This window comes from Hyperoodon ampullatus (genome assembly GCF_949752795.1).
Source record: "Hyperoodon ampullatus genome assembly, chromosome: 3".
Classification (NCBI taxonomy): Eukaryota; Metazoa; Chordata; class Mammalia; order Artiodactyla; family Ziphiidae; genus Hyperoodon; species Hyperoodon ampullatus.
Window position 1 is genome coordinate 137,684,578 of NC_136916.1, and position 26,174 is coordinate 137,710,751.

A 26,174-nucleotide genomic window follows, 5' to 3' on the forward strand; every position below is an offset into this window, starting at 1 on the left:
TAGTTTTACGGATATGATTGCCAATTGGTAATTTATTTTGCTGGGAAAAAGTAGATGACGTATTCCAAAATTATAGAAGACTCAGGCTGTATAATTCTTGTTAAAATAGCCCCTGAAATTACTAAATAGGGGGAAAAAAGCAAATTTTGCAATAGTGTGAAACTCTACTTCATGTAGTGTGTCCTAAGGCTACACAAGCAAAAATTTGAAAATTCTTATGACCCTGTGACAGCTGATCAGATTGAAATCTCCCATATATCATGGTAAAACCTGACATATCACAATACTTTGCTGACTGTGCTTAAATCTCCACTGGAGAAAAGTAATATAACAAAGCCTAAGATATTATTCCTGCTTAATGGGAAGGGACTAGTCCTGGGAATTGGAACACTTAATAACTATTGCAAAAAACTGAGGATAAAGAATTCATTGGTTTTCTTGAGATGCACGCTGTCCAAGATCAACTCAGTTTTGCCTGATTACTTTTAGTTTGGGGGTGTGGATTAATCATCTCAGTCTGGGCTCTATGAAGAGAACCCAGGTTCATGCTTGTTCATCTTCCTCCAGGGTTCAAATTCCTTGCTAGGTTTGGGCTCATCCAGGCCTTCCTTCAGAGTCCTGGTGATTGAGCTATGGAACCTAGTCTTTGGCTTGGGTTGTAGATGGTGAGAGCAGACATTCCCAGGATACAGCCAGCACTGGCTCTGGACACATTGTGAGCTCAGCTGCTTGATAGATGTCAAAAAAATTCCAGCCACTTCTGCTTGCCTGGCATTGAAGTTGACTGTGACACGTAAGTCATTCACTGAGTGTTGTCCTTCTGAGGAAGATGCATGATATAAGAAAGTAAAAACTGTTAATACTGATCTGGAGAAGGTATGGAGAATGAAAACGGAGGTGAGTGTGGAGTTTAGCTGCTAAGAGAATAGATGGCTGTTTTAAGAACTCAGTTTAAAAGATCACTTATATTTGGTAGCATAACTGACTGAGATTATAGGATAACTGAAAATAATCCTTTCTTTAGCTAGAAATTTGTAGGATTAAACTCTGGAAAAGGGCAAGAAAGAGTGACAATGTGCCCAACAGGAAAATACTAACTCTACTTTCAGAATATTCTAGGATATTAATATTTCTAGAATTATATAATATCTTGGTTAGGAGTGAGGTCTCTGGAAACAAACTGGCTCTGCCACTTACTAGCCCACTGAACGTGGGTAAGTTATTCTGCCTCTCTGTCCTGAAGTTTTCTCATCTTTGAGATGGGCTGATTGTAGTTATGGAAACTAAATGTGATAGTGGATGCAAACGCTTTTTTAGTACAGTGCCCACCATGCATGAGGGCTCAATAAGTATGTTCTATTCCGTTCATATAACTGGTTCATCGGTAGGTTCTGTCAATTCTGCCTCTAAAATTTTGAATTCAGCCACTTCTCTCCATCTCCATTGCCATCTCCCTATAGCAATCATCCCTAACTAGGCTTCCTCTTCCAGCCTTGCTTCCTGAGGATCCCTTCACTCCGCAGTCAGAACTGCTGCTTAAATCCTTTAAGACTTCTTTCCATGCTATGAAGAAGAAAATTCAAGTTCCTTCCAAGGCCATCAAGACCCTAGGTAATCTGGCTTCTGCCTACATCCCTGACCTCACGTCATGCTGCTGTGCTCCAGCTGCACTGGCCTCTTTGCTGTTCAGGAACAAGCAAAACTTGTTCCTATCTCAGGGCTTCTGGATTTGCTGCTGCCTTTGCCTGAAATGCTTCATGCCTAATTCTTTGCATTGCTGGCTCCAGGTCTCAGGTCAAATGTCACCACCACAGAGAGGCCTTCCCAAACTACCCCAGCTTGGAGGATCTCCCTCCCCTACATGTTGTCATTATCACACCTTTCTCTGTAATTACTTCATAGGATGTATTACAATCTAACCTGCCTTCTTATTTATCTACTCAATTGTTTTATTGTTCCCCCACCTTAGAGTATAAACGCCAGATCTACCTCACTGCTGTTTCTTCATTGTCTAGAATAGAGCCTGGCATGTAGGAGGCATTCCATAAATGTTTGCTGGATGAGTGTTAATTGTTAGTTGCTGCCATTGTTACAATTATCACATCATGCTTTGCATCATATCTCAGTCATTCTACTGTTAGCAATATGATTTAGGAGTGAAACATTTGACAGATTTTAAATGTGCTCATCTAGAACCAATCTTTACTTGGATAGGGAGAAGAAGGAAAGGGAAAACAAGCCTCAAGGCAATATTTAAATGACATGACTGCTTTGGAAACTCTGTGAAGTGCAGGATATAGAATGTAGGTCCATCACATTTCCTGAGGGACCACAGCAAAGCACATCAAGTTAGATTTTAGAATGTCTCGAAAGCAAAAAGCAGGCTTTACGTAGTAGGCTATTGGCCATTGTGTATACTTTTTAGCGACTCTGTTATTATGTAGGTGTATAGTTGGTTTGCCGAACAAATCTTCCCAGCCAGGAAAGTGTCTTCTGATCTTTCTCTAAGGATGCAGTTAGAGTGAGTACTCAGAGTACACATGGTGCGTACCCAGTGGTTTAAGCGAACTGGTGGCTGCTCATGATGACACAGTTTGTGGTTATTCCTTTGATTTCTTTCCCGTAGAGCTGTAATTCCCAAGAGCCTGTGTATTTCAGCAATTTTTCTTCATGCCCCTCTCTGCTATGTCTGTGAAGTACAACAGTCTGTAGCTTTTCAGATTATTTTAATTTTATTTCAAAATGCACTCTATTAAAATCTTGGCGTTGAGTGGCCTTGATGACAGTGACTCTGATTTTCATGTCTGTTAAGAAGCTGTGTCTCTCTGCACAACCACCTCCATGTGTTGGACCGTGGGAGCTCTGCCATCCACATTACTGGAATTTGGATTACTGAGAAGGCTGGCACATCTTGGCTTTCTCCACTTCTTCTTTCTGTAGCCTAAGTTTGAGGGAGAATTTTCAGATTTTCTTTCACATTACTTTTAATTTTTTTCAGACTCAAATTCTTTTTTTTTTTTTTTTTTTTTTTGCGGTATGCGGGCCTCTCACTGTTGTGGCCTCTCCCGTTGCGGAGCACAAGCTCCGGACGCGCAGGCTCAGCGGCCATGGCTCACGGGCCCAGCCGCTCCGCGGCATGTGGGATCTTCCTGGACCGGGGCACGAACCCGTGTCTCCTGCATTGGCAGGCGGACTCTCAGCCACTGCGCCACCAGGGAAGCCCTCAGACTCAGATTCTTACTCTTTCAAGTTTCTCTCTCCTCTCTTTCGCCCATATTCAATATTCCTACCAGAAGTCTTAGAAATTTTGATTGGCAGTTTTTTGAGCTAATGCATCAGTTCAGAGAAGGCTTTGTTCTTATTTAACTATATTCAAAGTACAAGTAGTGCTTTGAGAAAGTAATTGAAATCACAATAGGAACCATGAAAATAAGGACTGGGCCAAAATGACAGCAGGGAAAGAGTCCCTGGTGTTTAGCTAAGTGACAAGAGAAATCAACAACAGATGTTTAGAAGGAGAGTAAATCTATCCTAGGGTGGCCATATCAATTGTTCTCAGTATTCTTCAGGGTCCCACAGTTTTATGGCCATTGCTTCTAAGTACACATGTTCTCAGGGGTGCTGTTCAAATCACTGAACAACTGGTATGTATAGCTCAGGCACAGATGGTCAAGATGGATCAGAGTGGATGCCAGCTTTAATGCTGCGGTGGAGTACTGGACTAGGTTTACTCCTTCAGTTACTGGATTGTGGGAGGATCAAAGATCCAGGGAGAGGCCTCAGGGGAGCTGGGGTGTTGGGGACATGGGAGTACAGTGGGAAGCTTGGGGCAGCACTACTTACCAAGAAATATACAAGTATTTCAATATTTTTTTTTAACTTATATTGTTTTATTCCTTTTTTTAAAAATTTAATCAGTTATACATATACATATGTTCCCATATCCCATCCCTTTTGCGTCTCCCTCCCGCCCTCCCTATCCCACCCCTCCAGGTAGTCACAAAGCACCGAGCTGATCACCCTGTGCTATGCAGCTGCTTCCCACTAGCTATCTACCTTACGTTTGGTAGTGTATATATGTCCATGCCGCTCTTTCACTTTGTCACAGCTCACCCTTCCCCCTCCCCATATCCTCAAGTCCATTCTCTAGTAGGTCTGTGTCTTTATTCCTGTCTTACCCCTATGTTCTTCATGACATTTTTTTTTCTTAAATTCCATATATATGTGTCAGCATACAGTATTTGTCTTTCTCTTTCTGACTTACTTCACTCTGTATGACAGACTCTAGGTCCATCCACCTCATTACAAATAGCTCAATTTCATTTCTTTTTATGGCTGAGTAATATTCCATTGTATATATGTGCCGCATCTTCTTTACCCATTCATCCGATGATGGACACTTAGGTTGTTTCCATCTCCGGGCTATTGTAAATAGGGCTGCTATGAACATTTTGGTACATGACTCTTTTTGAATTATGGTTTTCTCAGGGTATATGCCCAGTAGTGGGATTGCTGGGTCATATGGTAGTTCTATTTGTAGTTTTTTAAGGAACCTCCATACCGTTCTCCATAGTGGCTGTACCAATTCACATTCCCACCAGCAGTGCAAGAGTGTTCCCTTTTTTCCACACCCTCTCCAGCATTTATTGTTTCTAGATTTTTTGATGATGGCCATTCTGACTGGTGTGAGATGATATCTCATTGTAGTTTTGATTTGCATTTCTCTAATGAGTAAAGATGTTGAGCATCCTTTCATGTGTTTGTTGGCAGTCTGTATATCTTCTGTGGAGAAATGTCTATTTAGGTCTTCTGCCCATTTTTGGATTGGGTTGTTTGTTTTTTTGTTATTGAGCTGCATGAGCTGCTTATAAATTTTGGAGATTAATCCTTTGTCAGTTGCTTCATTTGCAAATATTTTCTCCCATTCTGAGGGTTGTCTTTTGGTCTTGTTCATGGTTTCCTTTGCTGTGCAAAAGCTTTTAAGTTGCATTAGGTCCCATGTGTTTATTTTTGTGTTTATTTCCATTTCTCTAGGAGGTGGGTCAAAAAGGATCTTGCTGTGATTTATGTCATAGAGTGTTCTGCCTATGTTTTCCTCTTAGAGTTTGATAGTGTCTGGCCTTACATTTAGGTCTTTAATCCATTTTGAGCTTATTTTTGTGTATGGTGTTAGGGAGTGATCTAATCTCATACTTTTACATGTCCCTATCCAGTTTTCCCAGCACCACTTATTGAAGAGACTGTCTTTTCTCCACTGTACATTCCTGCCTCCTTTATCAAAGATAAGGTGACCATATGTCCGTGGGTTTATCTCTGGGCTTTCTATCCTGGTCCATTGATCTATCTTTCTGTTTTTGTGCCAGTACCATACTGTCTTGATTACTGTAGCTTTGTAGTATAGTCTGAAGTCAGGGAGCCTGATTCCTCCAGCTCCGTTTTTCGTTCTCAAGATTGCTTTGGCTATTCGGGGTCTTTTGTGTTTCCATACAAATTGTGAAATTTTTTGTTCTAGTTCTGTGAAAAATGCCAGTGGTAGTTTGATAGGGATTGCATTGAATCTGTAGATTGCTTTGGGTAGTAGAGTCATTTTCACAATGTTGATTCTTCCAATCCAAGAACATGGTACATCTCTCCATCTATTTGTATCATCTTTAATTTCTTTCATCAGTGTCTTATAATTTTCTGCATACAGGTCTTTTGGCTCCTTAGGTAGGTTTATTCCTAGATATTTTATTCTTTTTGTTGCAATGGTAAATGGGAGTGTTTCCTTGATTTCACTTTCAGATTTTTCATCATTAGTATATAGGAATGCCAGAGATTTTTGTGCATTAATTTTGTATCCTGCAACTTTACCAAATTCATTGATTAGCTCTAGTAGTTTTCTGGTAGCATCTTTAGGATTCTCTATGTATAGTATCATGTCATCTGCAAACAGTGACAGCTTTACTTCTTCTTTTCCGATTTGGATTCCTTTTATTTCCTTTTCTTCTCTGATTGCTGTGGCTAAAACTTCCAAAACTATGTTGAATAAGAGTAGTGAGAGTGGGCAGCCTTGTCTTGTTCCTGATCTTAGTGGAAATGGTTTCAGTTTTTCACCATTGAGGACAATGTTGGCTGTGGGTTTGTCATATATGGCCTTTATTATGTTGAGGAAAGTTCCCTCTATGCCTACTTTCTGCAGGGTTTTTATCATAAATGGGTGTTGAATTTTGTCGAAAGCTTTCTCTGCATCTATTGAGATGATCATATGGTTTTTCTCCTTCAATTTGTTAATATGGTGTATCACGTTGATTGATTTGCGTATATTGAAGAATCCTTGCATTCCTGGAATAAATCCCACTTGATCATGGTGTATGATCCTTTTAATGTGCTGTAGGATTCTGTTTGCTAGTATTTTGTTGAGGATTTTTGCATCTATGTTCATCAGTGATATTGGCCTGTAGTTTTCTTTCTTTGTGACATCCTTGTCTGGTTTTGGTATCAAGGTGATGGTGGCCTCGTAGAATGAGTTTGGGAGTGTTCCTCCCTCTGCTATATTTTGGAAGAGTTTGAGAAGGATAGGTGTTAGCTCTTCTCTAAATGCTTGATAGAATTCGCCTGTGAAGCCATCTGGTCCTGGGCTTTTGTTTCTTGGAAGATTTTTTATCACAGTTTCAATTTCAGTGCTTGTGATTGGTCTATTCATATTTTCTATTTCTTCCTGATTCAGTCTTGGCAGGTTGAGCATTTCTAAGAACTTGTCCATTTCTTCCAGGTTGTCCATTTTATTGGCATAGAGTTGCTTATAGTAATCTCTCATGATCTTTTGTATTTCTGCAGTGTCAGTTGTTACTTCTCCTTTTTCTTTTCTAATTCTATTGATTTGAGTCTTCTCCCTTTTTTTCTTGATGAGTCTGGCTAATGGTTTCTCAATTTTGTTTATCTTCTCAAAGAACCAGCTTTTAGTTTTATTGATCTTTGCTATTGTTTCCTTCATTTCTTTTTCATTTATTTCTGATCTGATTTTTATGATTTCTTTCCTTCTGCTAACTTTGGGATGTTTTTGTTCTTCTTTCTCTAATTGCTTTAGGTGCAAGGTTAGGTTATTTATTCGAGATGTTTCCTGTTTCTTAAGGTGGGATTGTATTGCTATAAACTTCCCTCTTAGAACTGCTTTTGCTGCATCCCATAGGTTTTGGGTCGTCGTGTCTCCATTGTCATTTGTTTCTAGGTATTTTTTAATTTCCTCTTTGATTTCTTCAGTGATCACTTCGTTATTAAGTAGTGTATTGTTTAGCCTCCATGTGTTTGTATTTTTTACAGCTCTTTTCCTGTAATTGATATCTAGTCTCATAGCATTGTGGTCGGAAAAGATACTTGATACAATTTCAATTTTCTTAAATTTACCAAGGCTTGATTTGTGACCCAAGATATGATCTATCCTGGAGAATGTTCCATGAGCACTTGAGAAAAATGTGTATTCTGTTGTTTTTGGATGGAATGTCCTATAAATATCAATTAAGTCCATCTTGTTTAATGTATCATTTAAAGCTTGTGTTTCCTTATTTATTTTCATTTTGGATAATCTGTCCATTGGTGAAAGTGGGGTATTAAAGTCCCCTACTATGATTGTGTTACTGTCGATTTCTCCTTTTATGGCTGTTAGTATTTGCCTTATGTATTGAGGTGCTCCTATGTTTGGTGCATAAATATTTACAATTGTTATATCTTCTTCTTGGATTGATCCCTTGATCATTATGTAGTGTCCTTCTTTGTCTCTTCTAGTAGTCTTTGTTTTAAAGTCTATTTTGTCTGATATGAGAATTGCTACTCCAGCTTTCTTTTGGTTTCCATTTGCATGGAATATCTTTTTCCATCCCCTTACTTTCAATCTGTATGTGTCTCTAGGTCTGAAGTGGGTCTCTTGTAGACAGCATATATATGGGTCTTGTTTTTGTATCCAGTCAGCCAATCTGTGTCTTTTGGTGGAGCATTTAGTCCATTTACACTTAAGGTAATTATCGATATGTATGTTCCTATTCCCATTTTCTTAATTGTTTTGGGTTCGTTATTGTAGGTCTTTTCCTTCTGTTGTGTTTCTTGCCTAGAGAAGTTCCTTTAGCATTTGTTGTAAAGCTGGTTTGGTGGTGCTGAACTCTCTCAGCTTTTGCTTTTCTGTAAACGTTTTAATTTCTCCATCAAATCTGAATGAGATCCTTGCTGGGTAGAGTAATCTTGGTTGCAGGTTTTTCTCCTTCATCACTTTAATTATGTCCTGCCACTCCCTTCTGGCTTGTAGAGTTTCTGCTGAGAGATCAGCTGTTATCCTGATGGGGATTCCCTTGTGTGTTATTTGTTGTTTTTGCCTTGCTGCTTTTTTTTTTTTTTTTTTTTTTTGCGGTACGCGGGCCTCTCACCGCTGTGGCCTCTCCCGTTGCGGAGCACAGGCTCCGGACGCACAGGCCCAGCGGCCATGGCTCACGGGCCCAGCCGCTCCGCGGCATATGGGATCCTCCCGGACCGGGGCACGAACCCGTATCCCCTGCATCGGCAGGCGGACTCTCAACCACTGCGCCACCAGGGAGGCCCTGCCTTGCTGCTTTTAATATGATTTCTTTGTGTTTAATTTTTGACAGTTTGATTAATATGTGTCTTGGCGTATTTCTCCTTGGATTTATTCTGTATGGGACTCTCTGTGCCTCCTGGACTTGATTAACTATTTCCTTTCCCATATTAGGGAAGTTTTCAACTATAATCTCTTCAAATATTTTCTCAGTCCCTTTCTTTTTCTCTTCTTCTTCTGGAACCCCTATAATTCGAATGTTGGTGCGTTTAATGTTGTCCCAGAGGTCTCTGAGACTGTCTTCTGTTCTTTTCATTCTTTTTTCTTTATTTTGCTCTGCAGCAGTTATTTCCACTATTTTATCTTCCACCTCACTTATCCGTTCTTCTGCCTCAGTTATTCTGTTATTGATCCCATCTAGAGTATTTTTTATTCCATTTATTGTGTTTTTAATCGATGCTTGATTCATCTTTAGTTCTTCTAGGTCCTTGTTAACTGTTTCTTGCATTTTGTCTATTCTATTTCCAAGATTTTGGATCTTGGAAATAGAATCTTGGATCATCTTTACCATCATTATTCTGAATTCTTTTTCAGGTAGACTGCCTATTACCTCTTCATTTGTTAGGTCTGGTGGGTTTTTATCTTGCTCCTTCTCCTGCTGTGTGTTTTTCTGTCTTCTCATTTTGCTTATGTTACTGTGTTTGGGGTCTCCTTTTTGCAGGCTGCAGGTTCGTAGTTCCCGTTGTTTTTGGTGTCTGTCCCCAGTGGCTAAGGTTGGTTCAGTGGGTTGTGTAGGCTTCCTGGTGGAGGGGACTAGTGCCTGTGTTCTGGTCGATGAGGCTGGATCTTGTCTTTCTGGTGGGCAGGTCCACGTCTGGTGGTGTGTTTTGGGGTGTCTGCGGACTTTTTATGATTTTAGGCCAGCTCTCTGCTAATGGGTGGCGTTGTGTTCCTGTCTTGCTAGTTGTTTGGCATAGGGTGTCCAGCACTGTAGCTTGCTGGTCGTTGAGTGAAGCTGGGTGCTGGTGTTGAGATGGAGATCTCTGGAAGGTTTTCGCCGTTTGATATTATGTGGAGCTGGGAGGTCTCTTGTGGACCAGTGTCCTGAAGTTGGTTCTCCCACCTCAGAGGCACAGCACTGACTCCTGGCTTCTCAATTTGGGATGATTTGTTGTCTATTCATGTATTCCACAGATGCAGGGTACATCAAGTTGATTGTGGAGCTTTAATCCGCTGCTTCTGAGGCTGCTGGGAGAGGTTTCCCTTTCTCTTCTTTGTTCTCACAGCTCCTGGGTCTCAGCTTTGGATTTGGCCCCGCCTCTGCATGTAGGTCGCCGGAGGGCGTCTGTTCTTCGCTCAGACAGGACAGGGTTAAAGGAGCAGCCTCTTCGGCGACTCTGGCTCACTCAGGCCGGGCGGGAGGGAGGGGCACGGAGTGCGGGGCGAGTCTGCAGCGGCAGAGGTCGGCGTGACGTTGCACCAGCCCGAGGCGCGCCGTGCGTTCTTCCAGGGAAGCCGCCCCTGGATCCCGGGACCCCGGCAGTGGCGGGCTGCACAGGCTCCCGGAAGGGCGGTGTGGGCAGTGACTTGCGCTCGCACACAGGCTTCTTGGCGGCGGCAGCAGCAGCCCCAGCGTCCCACGCCCGTCACTGGGCTCCGCGCTTTCAGCCGCGACTCGCGCCCGTCTGTGGAGCCCCTTTAAGCAGCGCTCTTAATTCACTCTCCTCGCGCACCAGGAAACCAAGAGGGAAGAAAAAGTCTCTTGCCTCTTCGGCAGCTCCAGAATTTTCCCGGACTCCCTCCCGGCTAGCTGTGGCACATTAGCCCCCTTCAGGCTGAGTTCTCGCCGCCAGCCCCAGTCCTCTCCCTGCGCTCTGACCGAAGCCCGAGCCTCAGCTTCCAGCGCCGCCCGCCCCGGCGGGCGAGCAGACAAGCCTCTCGGGCTCGTGAGTGCCGCTCGGCACCGATCCTCTGTGCGGGAATCTCTCCGCTTTGCCCTACCCAGGTATGTGGGGAGTTTCTTGCCTTTTGGGAGGTCTGGGGTCTTCTGCCAGTGTTCAGTAGGTGTTCTGTAGGAGTTGTTCCACGTGTAGCTGTATTTCTGGTGTATCCGTGGGGAGGAAGGTGATCTCCGCGTCTTACTCTTCCGCCATCTTGCGGTGCTAATTCAAGTATTTCAATATTTTGACAACCTGTATGACAGTACTCATTTTTATCAGCTGGACTTCAGTCCTACAAGTTCTACTATAGTCTTTGAAACTGCATCTATCATGTTGTAGTTGACCTTCCAGCTAGGATTGGCACTAAAGGCCATATCTTGCTTATCTCATCATAATACTCTTTGTCCTATTAAGATGGACACAAACTTTTAAGAACAGTTGAGCCAAATAGAAAGACTTACTGTGGTAGAAGGAGAGGCTACTGGGAAAAAAAACGGGTCAAGGGGGGAAGCTTTGGCTATCAATCACTCATCCCAGCAGAGATTCCAGTCGAAATTTAATGTCAGTCTCCATAGTGATTGCAGAGCTCTTAGGCACAGTTCAGACTAAATCAGGGTGTAGATGGAGGCCAGCTGCTTTTGATAAATGACTCGACATTGCTGAGTGTTCTACAAAAAGAAAACTTCAGTACTGTAAACGTAAACAGGTGATGTCATGAGCCCTTCAAATGGTTGAAGGGCTAATGCATCAAAAGTGAGCCTGATATCCAAAAAAAATGGCTTCACTGAGAGAGAACTCAGGGATGGAGTTACTCCTTTACACAAGGGATCCAGCAGACTTTCTCTTCCTCAAGGCCATGGTTCAATGCACTGTTCCAGTTTGTTTAGCTTTAACTAGAAAACACTTAATGTTCTTAGAAGTTTTTAGCCTAATGGATTTGATACACAAGTATTTACTTAATCTAAATTTTCCAAGGTGGGTAATTGCTCTGGGGATTGTTAATATTATAACCAGAGATTAAGGAGACTGGCTGGTAAATCCCAAACACTTGCAACCCTTGGCAAAATTCCATGATCACTACCAATATCTCATCATGTATGATTGGATCTAGGTAGAAGATTTGACTTGGGTGGATTTGACATTTAATCTTTCAAATGAATGGCGGGATTTGCAGGTGCATTTGTTCCACAAGGTAACTAATGAATGATGTACATAATTGCCAAAGTGGACCCAAGCCTAGAAAGATTTGATGAATATAGTTTCTGCTAAAAAAGTGAATGCTCCTAGACATGTGTGCAGGCTCCAGTTCTTAGGTGTTCAATTTTATTGTAAGAGAAAAGATTCTAGGAGATGATTCAATTGAGAGTCGTGGTCATCTACCCATTTTAAGAGATAGATAATACTAACTCTCACCTGGCTTAGTTTATCTGGAGTTAGGGCAAGTTGAAATACTTAATTAACAATAGTAGGTGAGTTAGCCAAGGGACTAAATGTAGGTGAAAGAATGATGACACCAGGTCTTAACACAAATTGCCTGAGTAGTTGTGCAAATTGTAAGCTGGATAAGGTTTATTTAAAACAAACCTAGCTAAACAATTCACTGAAGAGCTCTCCTCAACCTATATCCAGAAACAACAATTTAGCTTTTGGGAGACATGGTAAAATAGTAGCTTGGACTAGTGCCCAGACCTCTCCAAGATAAGGTAAAAGGAGAGTGTGTGTCTTGGACTGGAGCCATTTCCCTAGAAGATGCAAACCCAAGACAGAGTCTTAGAAGAATCTTTCTTATTATAATGGGATCTCCCTTCACACATGCCTTAGCAATCCTTGGTCTCCAGGTAAAGTGGATTCTAAGCTCTTCACCCTGAGTAAAGTTTAATCAGACTGCTCTAGGGCATGAACATTATGTGGCTTCTTAGATTTTCATGACTGCTTTCTTTCTCTCTTGGTTGGTAACCCACCCTCAACTGGTTGCCCCCTCATTTTTAGAGTTGAATGATAACACTGCAGGCATGATATCTGGAGTCTTGAAGAACTCCTGAAAGGCTGGATTATGCAACCAAGAAGTGAGTGGGTGTAAGCTCCCCCTGGGGTGAGCCTTGATCAGTGGGAAATGGGAGTTGAAAGGGGCTGGAAAGATAAATTCTGCCTCCATTCCATCTTCCATGGACTGCTCTGGGGTACAGTTCCTCCCTACAGCCCTTCTAGAGAAGTCCCATGTGCCATGTGAACATGCCTGCCAAGTGACCTGCTGGGTCTCCTCCTGGGTCATGAGTGGGGGGATGGGAGGTAGCAAACTGCATCATAATTGCTCTGCATTGTTCTTTGATTTATTTTCTTCTTTCCCTTCCTGTCCTGGGCTTCTATCTCCCAAACAAAGTATCAGCACCTTAAATGAGTTAGAAGGCTCTGCTTTCTAGGGTATGTGGGCTTTGAATCATTAAACATTTTACCAGCTCATTAACAGATTGGCCTAATCAATATGTGACATTATTCTTCCTAAGGTCAGACTGAAAACTGATTTAAGTCTTTTTAATATTCATAGTTTAAATTTATGCAGTAACAGTCAATACCAGCCCTTCGCAACCATAGTTTGATAGATTGAAGCCCGAATTCCCTAAGGCACCTATAGTATGTAATGAATTAACTTTTCTTCTGTGCACCTAGAATGTGCTATCCTTGGAAGAAAGCAGTTACTCAAATCATTTCCTGTAGGGCTTAATTCTCTTGAGGAATCCTGGTTGTGAAGGGCTGGTCTAGATATTTTCCTGAGATGGTTTTTATTCAGCTTGTTACTAGACAAGAAAAAGTGTATTCAACTCATTTTGTTTTTCAATTTTAGTCCTGTTTGGCAACTAACAAAGGAAGTGAATTACCTGATTCGTATTTATTTAATAAATATTTGAATACCTACTAAGAGCTGGGTCCTAGGAAAACAAAGAAGAGCAAGGCTTGTTCTCTGTTCCTCGAGAGCTGAGTTTAGGGGGACTATAATGTAGATAAATATCATACTATGTGTGCATAACAGAAGTATGTGGAAAGTGACATGAGAACAGAGGATCTGAGATAATATTCTCTTTTCACATTGCATTTTGCTCTACTTTTGTGCCATTCATAGCATTTATAACTTACTGGGCCCTGGAGAACATAACTAAAATAAACCATCTGTAAGAAAACTATGATGAAATTTTCTTTTTTTTTTTTTTTTTTTTTTTTTGCGGTATGTGGGCCTCTCACTGTTGTGGCCTCTCCCGTTGCGGAGCACAGGCTCCGGACACGCAGGCTCAATGGCCATGGCTCATGGGCCAAGCCGCTCCGCGGCATGTGGGATCCTCCCAGACCGGGGCACGAACCCGTGTCCCCTGCATCGGCAGGCGGACTCTCAACCACTGCGCCACCAAGGAAGCCCTGAAATTTTCTTTTTAAAAATATTTATTTATTTATTTGGCTGCATTGGGTCTTAGTTGCGGCACGCAGGATCTTTGTTGCAGTGCGTGGGCTTCTCTCTAGTTGTGGTGTATGAGCTCTAGAGCACGCCTGCTTAGTTGCCCCGCAGCATGTGGGATCTTAGTTCCCTGATCAGGGATCAAACCTGCGTCCCCTGCATTGGAAGGTGGATTCTTAACCACTGGACCATCAGGGAAGCCCTATGATGAAATTTTCTTAACCATTTATATTACAACAATTTTTTCTGGATTCCCTTAAAAAATAGCTGATTTCTACATGGTATCAAAAGGAAAAGAGGTTGAAACTTGCCAAACTATCCAGTCTGGACTCTAATACCTAGGTTACTCGTAACTAGGTTTTTGAGGCAGTGTGTTATTTTCTTCTGATACTTCTCATGAAACAAAGGTAGAATATCACAAGTTCTATGCATTATTTTTCAGAGCCTGACTTTCAACATAATGTGACTGTGACATTCACAAACACTGGGAGACCAGAAGTTTGGTTCCCGAATTGAAAGGGTGTCTGTCATTTGTATCTTTGCTAGTTCTAAGGGAGGAGAAGTTTATCACTGAAATTTGCAATTTCAGAAAATACTCAAAAGCATTTAAAATTATATAAATAGCTCTGGCCAAATATCTTGAGGAGACATGGTCAGGGACCCTGGTCTTGAGCTGTGTTAATTTATATGCCTCTAAGGAAGGGTGGAGTTAATTGCAAAAACTGTGCTGTTTAAGAAAAATAAAGACTCATTTCTGGCATATAATTTTTCAGGTAACAGGATTACAAATTTCTGACATTTATAAATTAAAATTGTACTGCAAAGGTAAGGAGGATGAGTGTTCTTACTTCAAGTATGATGAAAATTAAGAGAAGATAATAGGGACAGGTTTTTTTTTGCATTGAAACACAATTTCATTCTTGGATCTTAAAACAAAAGAATTAAGATTGTCTCATGGGACAATCAAGTGTGGGGAACTGACTGTAGGTAATAAAGCATACCTGTCCCCTGGGGATGGGGGGCAGGGACTGTATCAAAAGTGTTTTTGAAATCTGGCAGAAGCCCTATTTTTTTTTTTTTTTAATGCCCTAGAAGAGAGGATAGAAATTATAACTCATTCGTCATGATGAAATAGACCTTGACATCCTCGGAACTTCTCTGTTTTTCATTGTGCCCATTGTTCATTTTCGTCTCTGTCAATGAATGCAAATGCTCCACATTCTGGACCTAGCTGGAGGCCACCATTGGAAAGAGCACTAATCCTAACCAAATCCTTATTAAACACAAGACTTCTTAATAGTCATTTTTTTCTCTTGGACAAGTATCGGAGAGGATCCATTTTTCATTTCTAGAAACAATTCCATGAGAAATATAAGTAACAGAAAATCATTTCAGTGGTGATACTCTGTGATTTTGGAACTACCTCAAATTTTGCTGATTTAATTAGTTCTGATCTAGTGAGGAAAAGTGAGTCCTGCTTTCTCCTTCCACCAGTGAGGTCTTGTTTATCAATCCCTCATCAAATATTGGACACAGGGACACAAGGAGTACATACAGGCAGTTTTTGTTTGACTATTCTCTTCTTAGTAGCGACTCATTTCATTCTCTAGCCAGCAATCTAGGAGAAAGTCATCTGGAGTTACCCGGGTGAAAAAGTCAGAGCTTTTTCAGTGAGGAGTCAAAGCTTCTGTTCTTTGGGCTGCATGATTAGCCTCTGGAGTCAGCCTCACCCTTAAATCAATGAAAAGAGTTCACAGAATGAAATGTTGAGCGCTCTCTCGGTCCTGAGCCAGGGATGGCTGTGCCTGAAAGCAAAACAAATTCGCAACAAGAATTTGTAAACAAGGGTCAGCTGACTAATGCCTGGTACAAAATGATGTCTGACATCTGTAGTCCTGGTGGAAGTTTGTGCAAAGGGGCAAAATGATTTTGTTCTTGTTAACACTCTCTTCCATTAGATGGCTATTGAGCTCCCTGGAGGGGTATCATTCTTTTGGAATTTAGGTCTGAGATGGTATTAGGCTGCCTTTGCCAAGTAATTTTTTTCCCCTTGTGAGTTTTATCCTCCTCTGTTTGTTTCTGTTTGAGACCATTAAAAAAACTTTTTGTTGTGTTGTTCAGAAAAAAAACATGATACCACCTAGACCTACTAATTGTTTTCTTTAACGTTGGACTTATTATCCCTGTGAAGCTTTGCAACATCTCTAGGTCCCCATGGGAAGTTGAGAACAAATGGCAGGCATAGGAGACACAGGTACTCAGGAAGTACTTTTGGCTAAGAAATATTGACTCCTCAAAGTTTAGTAATACTATCAACTGCCTTCTAATGACCATATACCATGTGACAGGCACTGTCATAATTGCTTTAAAAAACAACTTAGATTGTATCAAGCCCATAGTATGTGCCACGTACTGTTGTAGTATCACAACTGGGTAGCTCAAAACAATAGAAATTCATTTTCTCACGGTTTCAGAGGCCAGTAGTCTGCAAGGAGGTGTCAGCAGGCCCACATTCTTTCTGAAGACTCTAGGGTCGAATCTATTCCGTGCCTTTCTCTTAGCTTCTGATGTTTCCAGCAGTCTGTGGTGTTCCTTGACCTGCAGCTGCATAATTCCAGTCCCTGCTTCCATTGTCACATGACCATCTCCTCTCTGTGGGTCTGTGTCGTCACATGGCATTCTCTCTGCATATGTCTCTGCCCCTCTTCTTGTAAGAACACCAGTCACATAGGATTAAGGGCCCACCCTACTCTAGTATGACTTCATCTTAACTAATTACCTCTGCAACAACCCTATTTCCAAATAAGTTCACGTTCTGAGGCCAGGAGGGATGTGCATCTGGGCCGAGCACTATTAAACTCAGTACGCCAGCCTTACCCTCCTGACAAATCTCTTGTATGTCTAACCCTGTCTTGGAATCTGCTTCGTGGAGAACCTGGACCAACACAAAAATTACAGACCTAAAAACTGGTAGAGTATGGATTTGAGCTCAGGTTGTGTAGTGGATCCTGCATAGTGCGCCTCCGAAATACCCCCTCACATCTGTTGCTGGGAGCGCTGTTGGCACACAGTTAGTTCCCAGCTGTCAACTCTGGAATTGCCTTTGGCTGAAGAAGAGTCACCTCATCCAATGCCACACCTCCTTCCCAGAGCAGCTCCTGTCCCAAAGTGATCTGGGCAAGGATGTAAAGATCTGGCCCCCACCTCAACTTTTGGAGTAACTCTGAATTGTCATCCCAGATTCTGAATTCCCTATCAGGCCATCAAGCACCTCTCCCTCAGTTTACACCTAAGGTATATAGGAGGAATCTCTAATGACAAGATGATAGAGAAGGAACAGTCCTAAGCTTGGTTCACAGATGGGTTGACTCAAAAAGACAGTGCAAGGGAAAAGTGGATCTCATCTGCACTATAGTGCGTACAGGTGTGGCCTTGAAAGGCAGTTGAAGGAATATGCCCCAATGAGAACAGCTTGCCTGTGAATAGAGCAGTCATGGTGGTAGGGTTGGAGGCTATGCATGGGCTCAATAGTAAGGACTCCCGCTCAGCACAATAGATCTAGCTACTGCCTCAGCACATGCCTAACTGCCAGAAGCAGAGACTATCATTTGAGGAGACCAGCAAGCCTCTTGGCGGCAAGTTGACTACACTGGACCCTTTTCACTCTGAAGGGGCAGGATTTATTTTTGACAAATATCCGTATTTATTCCAGGCTTGAGTTTGCCTTATCTGTCTTCAGGGCTTCAGCTAGCACATTTTCTGGAGGTTTTTTTGAGATGTTTGATGTAGCATATGGTCAAGCAGGAGTAGGAACCATGGAAAATGTCTACTTCTTGACTTGCACATATGGCCTTAGGATTTGTTGTTCTCCCAAGGGGACACAATTATCTGTTTGATATTTTTATCATGGGTTGGGACGTTTAGAAAGAAATGTCATGGGCCATAAGTTATGGTTAAATTAGCAACCAAACTCCGGGGTTAGGAAGGATGGTGTGATGTAGGATGCATGCATAGTGTACTGAATGTGGGAATTGCTAATTAATCTACTCGTTACCTTCAGCCTTGATCAACTCTTGATCTTATATCCCTGTATTAAGATTCTTGAGAGCCAGAATAGGACAATGGAAATTATTAAAAATAGAAAAATGAGGTAAAAAAAGAAAGGTTAAAGTTATAGCTGTTTTAGCATGCCCATCTTTACCTGTAGAAGCTAATTGTAGATGGCGTGAAAGAAGAAGGCTTTAAATAATTTAAGAATGATCGCTTAGGCTGTGCTGGATGAGAGCGATCACAGATACTGGTCATCATGGTTGTTACTAACTAAAGTTGAAAATAAAGAAGGAAGGGCAGAAAGAGATCTTTCAGAAGAAAGAGATCTTCCGAAATTTGAACTCTTCTGCATAGCATAGCTGCAGGAGCAAACAAATGTGGGAAAGGCAGACTGTAGTAGGAAATTTAGGACTGGAGAAAAGAGGAAAAAGCAGAGTCTCAGCTGTGAAACCAGTCCTTTGGGACTCTCCAGCTCATATTCAGTTTTCTGAACGGGGATTCTGATCTTTGAATTCAAAGGTTTGGATATGAAATAACAAAGGCATGAGCATGTGGTCAGGGAAGACGTGGTATATGAAATGTGTGTTTTCTAGGGAGAACTTCAATTTATTGAAGCTTTTTGTGACTTAAAAACAGACAAAAAGCTACTAGCCCTTACAAGAATGATCAGGATCATTCATAATTTGTTTTTAATTTGGCTTTCCAGCATTTATCCGCCCCCCCCCATGCCATTGTTTTCTGATGATAATGACCTACGCATCATTTGCCCAGTGTTTTCCCCTCATCATGTACAGCCATTCCCGCTGTCAGGAATGCCTTCCTCTCCCATTCCCTTTGGATACTATCTCCTCGCCTTTCAGAGAACCAGATGAGCTTTTTATTTTTTTATTTTTTCCATAGGGTGCTCCATTTCTTCAGCACCCATACAGAGTTGGCTGGTCCTCCTTTGTACCTACCTCTGTTGTATCCCTGATAATGTGACGTTAACTTGATTTCTTACATGTCTGTTTCCTTCACTAGATTATGAGTTCATGAAGCCAGGGACTGCCTTATTTTCATTCTGGGCCAAGTGCTTGGCATATAGCAAGTGACACAATAAATGCTTCTTGAAAGTGTAAATTTAGAAATGAGTAACTCCGAAGGAGGCTAATCAGGTGTCCTCCAACTTAAGTCACCAAATAAGGGAAACATTTTTAGTAGCATAGTAGAAGCGTGAATTTGCACAGGGAAGATGTTTAGTAAGTATGTGTAAAATAAATGTTATGTAACAGTACAGAAAATATCTTCCAGGGAATCTAAGACCAAGATAGAAACCCATTTGTCTCTGCTGACAGAGGCATGGTCTGGCTCTCATTTTCTTTTTTGTGATTTAAGATCTAAATTCCACAAAGTGAACAGCTGATAAACTAGACAAATATTGGAATATAGTTAATGAGAAAAAACATTTTCTTTATTGTGCCTTCTCGCCATTGTGTTACTCAGTCAACTATTTCCATGATGAAGTGTTGGTCGTATTCCAGGTAAAAGGATAAGAATAAGTGCTATTAAAAGGGTTGTATGTTTTGGTGGGGGAAGCATTTTATTTTTTTTTAAATCCCGTATATTCAGTTAAGCAGTAGTATTTGTGTTCATAAGCTCATTTACCTCAATATTTTCATAGAATAAAATCTCATTAATTTAGACTACTAAGTTAAACTACTATAAAAGTGAAATACTGTAGAATATTAAAACAAATTCAGTTAGCACTTTTTAGTGCATCATTAAAGGAAACAGAATACAACAAAGCATTGATAGAGAAATCTAGTTAGCATGCTTTAATAAATATATGACTTGTTTTTAAAGAGCCTAAATTCTTTTATATGCAAACAACCACTATAAAAATATTTTAAAATTTAGTTCTCACAAGTAGGATTAATGTGGTCTCCTATAATCTTAGTAATATATTTACTTGTATACACTATGTATTCACTTAAACAGCTTCTTTTGTTAAAGATGTTAAAGATATCAACTTCAGCTCAATTCTTGTCTGAACAACAAAAAGAAGGCTATTTGAATGAATTTTTTACAGTGCTTGTGTTTATTCTAACTCAACCATCTGCAGTGCCTCTGCTATTGACTTGCACGAAGAAAATAGCGAGTGTGTGTACAAGTATTTAATGCTCAGAGAAGAATTTGACCAGCAGGGTGTCTGTCATATACTCTAAACAGCATGAGGGTCTATTTGCTTCATGGAGGGGAGGTGGGCGGTATCTGCTTTCTCAACAGGTTCTGGAGGTGGAGAACAGAAGGAACTGAAGGACTCTTGCCCACAGTGCAAACAGATAATGGCACTTCAGCTGCTGCTTTACACAGACAGGAGGTCTGACTTAGCAATTTTGTTAGAGACTTTTCATTTCTTAATATCTATATCATTAGTTGACAGATGGATTTCTGTCTGAAATCTTATTTCAAGAAAGCCTCCTCCTGCTAATAATCTCCTTAAACTGTAATTTACAAGTGGAACCAATTTCAATTCCCTAAGTTCTGGGTGAATATACTAAAAGTTATCCCCTCCTGCAATTTGTGGAGCACATTGGTTTAATAAATATTTATTGAGTATTTACTATGGGCCAAACATTCTGCTAGGAACTTGGATACAGTGGAAAAATAAGAAAGACACTGTGTTTATTTTTCAGTGACAGTCAACAAACCAGGATGTGGGTACAAATACTCTTAAGGTAACAGGATTTTCCAAGAAGTTTTTGCTACAGTTCTGTCCTTGTTGTTCTCCACCTTTTTAGGTGGAAAAAAGAGAGATTTTCCAAGTTGTAAGAACTTTGTTTTTTCTTTATAAAGAGTGTAGTCAACCTCTTCAGTTAGCTTTTTCAGACCACAGCTTCTTAACTTGGGAATAGTCACAAGTGAGGTCAGAGATAAGTTCCCTTGGAGTTTTTTTTTTTTTTTTTTTTTTTTGCGTTACGCGGGCTTCTCACTGCTGTGGCCTCTCCCATTGCGGAGCACAGGCTCCTGGATGCGCAGGCTCAGCGGCCATGGCGCACGGACCCAGCCGCTCCGCGGCATGTGGGATCTTCCCAGACCGGGGCACGAACCCGCATCCCCTGCATCGGCAGGCGGACTCTCAACCACTGCGCCACCAGGGAAGCCCTCCCTTGGAGTTTTGAAGACCAGTTATTACAGATGTATCTAATAAACCACAGCTAGCTTTTCAGCCCAGCCCTTGGGCGTTTATTGCTGATGGTGGAAGAATCTCTTTATGTTGTTCTTTTGCCACTTGCCAACAATATTGGGATAGGAAGTTCTGCCTAAAAATTTGATCTGGCTCAAGGGAGATGAGCACAGTATGGGCAGAGTGTCCCAGCAGGTGTTTGGGGGCCCCTTGGGGTGCTATGTATAGATTAGGTATATACCAAGACCCTGCCTTCTCTCCCCTCCAGAAAGCCATATCTGGGGCCTGGGGCAGCCTCTAAACTGCCCCAGTCCATTTATCCCATGGTACCATATGAGTTTATCATATCATGAGTTTATTGTGTACCATGATCAAAGTTGGGAAGGACTGTCTTAGGGTGTGACTCAGGGGCAAGGAATTCTGCTGTTAGGAAAGCCTTTATGACATGTTCCAATGTTTAGGCCTAGTCGGGTTCCCAGGAATCGTTAGGAATAGGGAGATGATGAAAAGAGGAACTAAATCACTGTGCACAAGAGCATAAAATAATCTTTCTGTTGTGGGCAGGGAAAATCTTGGCAGATTTTTTGTTTGTTTGAAGAAAATATTTTTCTTTGTTCATATAGATTTGGACTGCACTTCTTCATAGAATTATTTTTGTTCTTGGGATGTGTATGTCTGCATCATGCATGCATGTTTTGTCTGGAAGTTATCTATAAATTCTAGAAGACCAAAGGAAGAATCTGGGGGCATATTACCTTCATTGTCACACTGTGGAGAGATCTCCACAGGGAACTGTATTTGAAATACCAAATCCCAACCTGGATTATTGACCAAAGCACATTCTTGATGAATAATCCCAGGATTGGAAAGGTATTGCTGGGGACTGTGGAGGCCCACAAATTTCCTTTGTAGGGTATCAGATTGGTTCTAGAGAGGGAAGATAGATTCACCCTGCGAAGGATTGAAGATGTAGCTCTCCCTCAAGGGGGTAAGGGAAAGATGGTCCTAAATACAGGGGATTGAGACGTGGAATTGGGCTATATCCTAAGGAGAGTCCCTAAGAAGGGTTAACCTTAGTAAATTTCCTTAAACACTGAACAGTGGTGCTTAGTGTACAGTATTACTTTTATTCCTGTGTTGAAGTATCCTCTACCTATCCCCATACTCCCAGCGGTCTGTTGCATCCACACCACCTGGTATGTTAGGTGAGAAACTAAGGAAAGGAGCCCTGAAGGGTTCTTCTCCTGACCCCCTCTGTCCAGGCCAGCATGGTGGAGGCAGCCTCATGTCAAGGAGAGAACCATATTCCTAGCCTTCAGTGGGTTCCCAGGAGCAGCACAAGTGGAGGCCCAAGGTAGCCTGGAAATCAACGAAAGGATCAAGTGATAGGTAGAGAGAGATGTGAGTCAAAGCTCCCTTCTCCCCAGGTGTGCTAGAGGAAGGTCCATCTGGATAGTGGGGATGACGGGAAACAGCAGCCTGATCACTCAAGTTCTATACACACACACCTTTCTAGGGTCTGTTCTGAAGGACACCAGCTGTCTTCATGTCCTGGAGATTGCTGTATGTGAGTGTGAGGCAGTAGGTGTGAGGCTTCCTCAGCCAGATATGTGGAATGCTGAGAACCCTTAAAATATAAATATTCTATCTTCAGCCATTATATTCTGGGAAAAAATAATGTGATAGTTAATTTTATGTGTCAACTTGGCTAGGCTCTGGTGCCCAGTTGTTTGGTCAAACATCACTCTAGATGTTGCTATGAGGGTATTTTTTAGATATGATGAACATTTACAATCAGTTGACTTTGAGTAAAACAGATTACTCTCCATAGTGTGGGTGGGTCTCATCTAATCAGTTGATTTTGCTTTAAGACTGCAATGTAGAAACCCTGCACAAATCTCCTGCCTGCCAGCCTGCCCTGCAGATTACATACTCAAGCCTGAAACATCAACTCTTAGCTGAATTTCCAGCCTGCTGTCCTGTCCTACAGATTTGAGACATTCCAGCCCCCATGATTTCCTGAGCCAATTCTTTAAAATAAATCTCTCTCTCTCTCTCAGTCTCTCTCTGTATATACTCTATCATCTCTCTCTCTCTCTGTGTGTGTGTGTGTATATATATATATATATATATATATATATATATATATATATATATACACACACACACACATATCCATTCCTGTATCTATATCTATATCAGTAGCTGTAACTATAGCTCTATCTAATTGTCTGTCCATCTATCTATCTATTCTATTGATTCTGTTTCTCTGGAGAACCCTAAAACAGGAAATCTGAAAGGGAATGAAATCTTAGTGTGTTGTACTGGAAATACTCAACATCCTAATAGATTCAGCATATTTTGCTGAGTTCCATCTAGAATTCACAAGAACATGCTGTCAAAACCTTTTGTCTGCTTAAGAAAGCATGTAGAACTCTGCCCTTGGTCCAGGGCTTCTGGTTAAATATCTCCTGAAAGCACTGTCTACTTGTCTCCATCTCCTAGATGCCTATCCACAGACTAGAAAAAGGCAATGCTCAGACCCTTATGTCATTCCGTGTTGTCTTTGTCCCATTAGCAGCCGTGTGTGTCTGTCTGTGGTAAGTAATTGGACCATGGCTCAGGGAAGTGCACGCGCTAATGGTGCATGGCAGCTTTACAAACACTGTCTGTTTGAGTTAGACCTGAATTGTCCTCTGATTTAAAGATTCTTCTGTGACAGTCAGAGCCTTGGGGATGATGCTGGCCAGAAAGAATGTGCACGGCCATTATTGAGCCAATTTTATAATTCATCTTTTAATAATCTGTAACTGAAGAGCTGAGTGAAATTCATCAAACCCTGCCTTGTTTCTCACTGGGGAGCTTTCTGAGTTTTGTTACTGAGCCAAAGCTGAATGCAGCTGTTGGAGCTGTCACTGGTATTCTGGTTCACCCAAATATTGATAATAATTACTCTAGCTCCACATGGAAAGCATTTATTCCAATATCTGTAATGGAAAGACTATTATTATTGATATTACAGCTTTATAGTGAGTACATCAGAATGTGGATATGACATTCATAAACTATATTTGGAAAAAGCTGTGTCTTTCTCTTACATAGTACACAGGACCCTGGGCTGTATTGTTGATCATCTGTTCTTCATAGAAATAGGGAGAAGTTATTACCAGAGAATAATTAAACCCGCAGAAACGTCCAAATGCTGGCAGGCTACAGCCATCCTCAATGCCCCACAGCGGCCTGTTAGGATCAGCAAAATCAAACAGCTGGGGCTTTGAGTCTGAAGGGGGTAAGTAGCGTAAGGAATTTTCCTTATCCTGTCATTATTCCTCTCCTGGCTTTCCTGGATTACAGTCACAAGCAGGTCACATCACATTTATGCACCTTCGTGTAAAGTGCTTTGGAGTGGAGCCTGGGGCCCATCCAACTGGGAATGACCATCTTATCATCACAGGAATGAAAAGCTGCTTTGACCCTTGTCAGCCACATCACTGGGAAGCCGTGTGCTAGCACAAACCCACGGCTTTGTTTCCTTCCTACATTTTCCCTTTTCTGTTCTCCTTGCCTTTCCTTATTTGCTTGCCCTGGGTGGCCTTCTGTCTCCTGAATCAAACTCTCTTTGTTCTTTATGATGTGGGACATGTTAGTTGCCCCAATCAAGATGATTTTCTTTTGACAATAGTGTCTGATCACCTCCAAGGGAATGTTCCGAGCCTTGACTAGGTGGGCTTTGAGTAGCAAGAAACTCAGCTTAGCTGCACCCACAGCAGGTGGTGTAACTCAATGACCATCTGTTTGCAGAGGGCTAAGGAGATCTTGTGAGAAACAGCCCTTGGGGTGGGTAGGATTTTATATCAAAGGCTTACTCAGCAGAGAGCAGGAGGAAGACTGAGTCTAGCCCTGGAGCTGGTATGAGTCTCGAATCATAGCCCAGCCCCTGCGGCACTTCTGGGCTCGGAGGAGAGAGACAGCAGTAAGTAAAAACCATGCCATGACAGTCTGTGACACATTGGAGCTCAGTGATCTATGGCTTAGGGACCCATCTAACAAAGTATAACACAAAGGGAGGCGGCCTCTTGTCCTCCACGGGAGGGCTGCAGGGCCTGGGGCAGCGGCGTGCAGCAGCAATCCTTCATCTGCCTGGTCTGCCACGTGGCCACCCGCAGAGGCCTGCTTGGCCTCCTGCAGTAGCAGCACCCAGCCACGCATGTGAGTTACCCTGGGGGGCTCCTGGAAATACACGGATGGGGAGCAGTCCTCAGGCAGCTGGAGGTTTCTTATTAGCACATCGGACTAGAGTCCTCAAAACTGGAAGGTGCATGCTAATGGATTGGACCATATTTGTCCAACAGGATGGTGATCCCTGTGCGGGAGTCTGAGTTCATTAGATTATTCCTGAATGAATGGACAATACACCTTTGCCCTTCTCTTACACTTGTGTTAGGTGGTCCGTCTTGGGTGGTCAGATCCTTACGCCATGTATTCCAAGTCCTTTGCCAGAAAGGCTGAGCTAAATTCCTTAAGAGAGCCTTCTGGATTTCCCAGGTGAACCCTGCATCTTGATCTTAGCTAAAGGCAAGAATAGGAATAATTTCTGTCTTAAAATAGAGCCGAATTCTAAAATGTGACCAGATTTCCAATAGCCTGTTGGCTAATAAAGAAGTTTATTTTCAAGAAGTAGCTTTTTTTTTTTTTTTGTAAAACATTCTTTTATTAAAAGAACAAGTGCTGTTTACGAACTGCCCTTTGTACAGATAACATCTGTGATACAAAGATACAAGGTCCAGGTTATAAGAAAGACTGGAGAAAGTTTAGGAGATGTAATATCTTTAAGACAGAAAAACACTGGGTAGAAAAGAAAGTGATGAAAAGAATGTTGTGCTTGGCTACTCAGCCATTTAATGACAAAACTCCTCTTGTTTAAATTGGGAACTCTATTTTGGCCGATTAAAGTAGTCTTAAAGAATATTCTTAATTTCTGAAGGCTTTGCTATAAGAAAGCCAAAATCGAAGTTTGCTGATACATTTCAG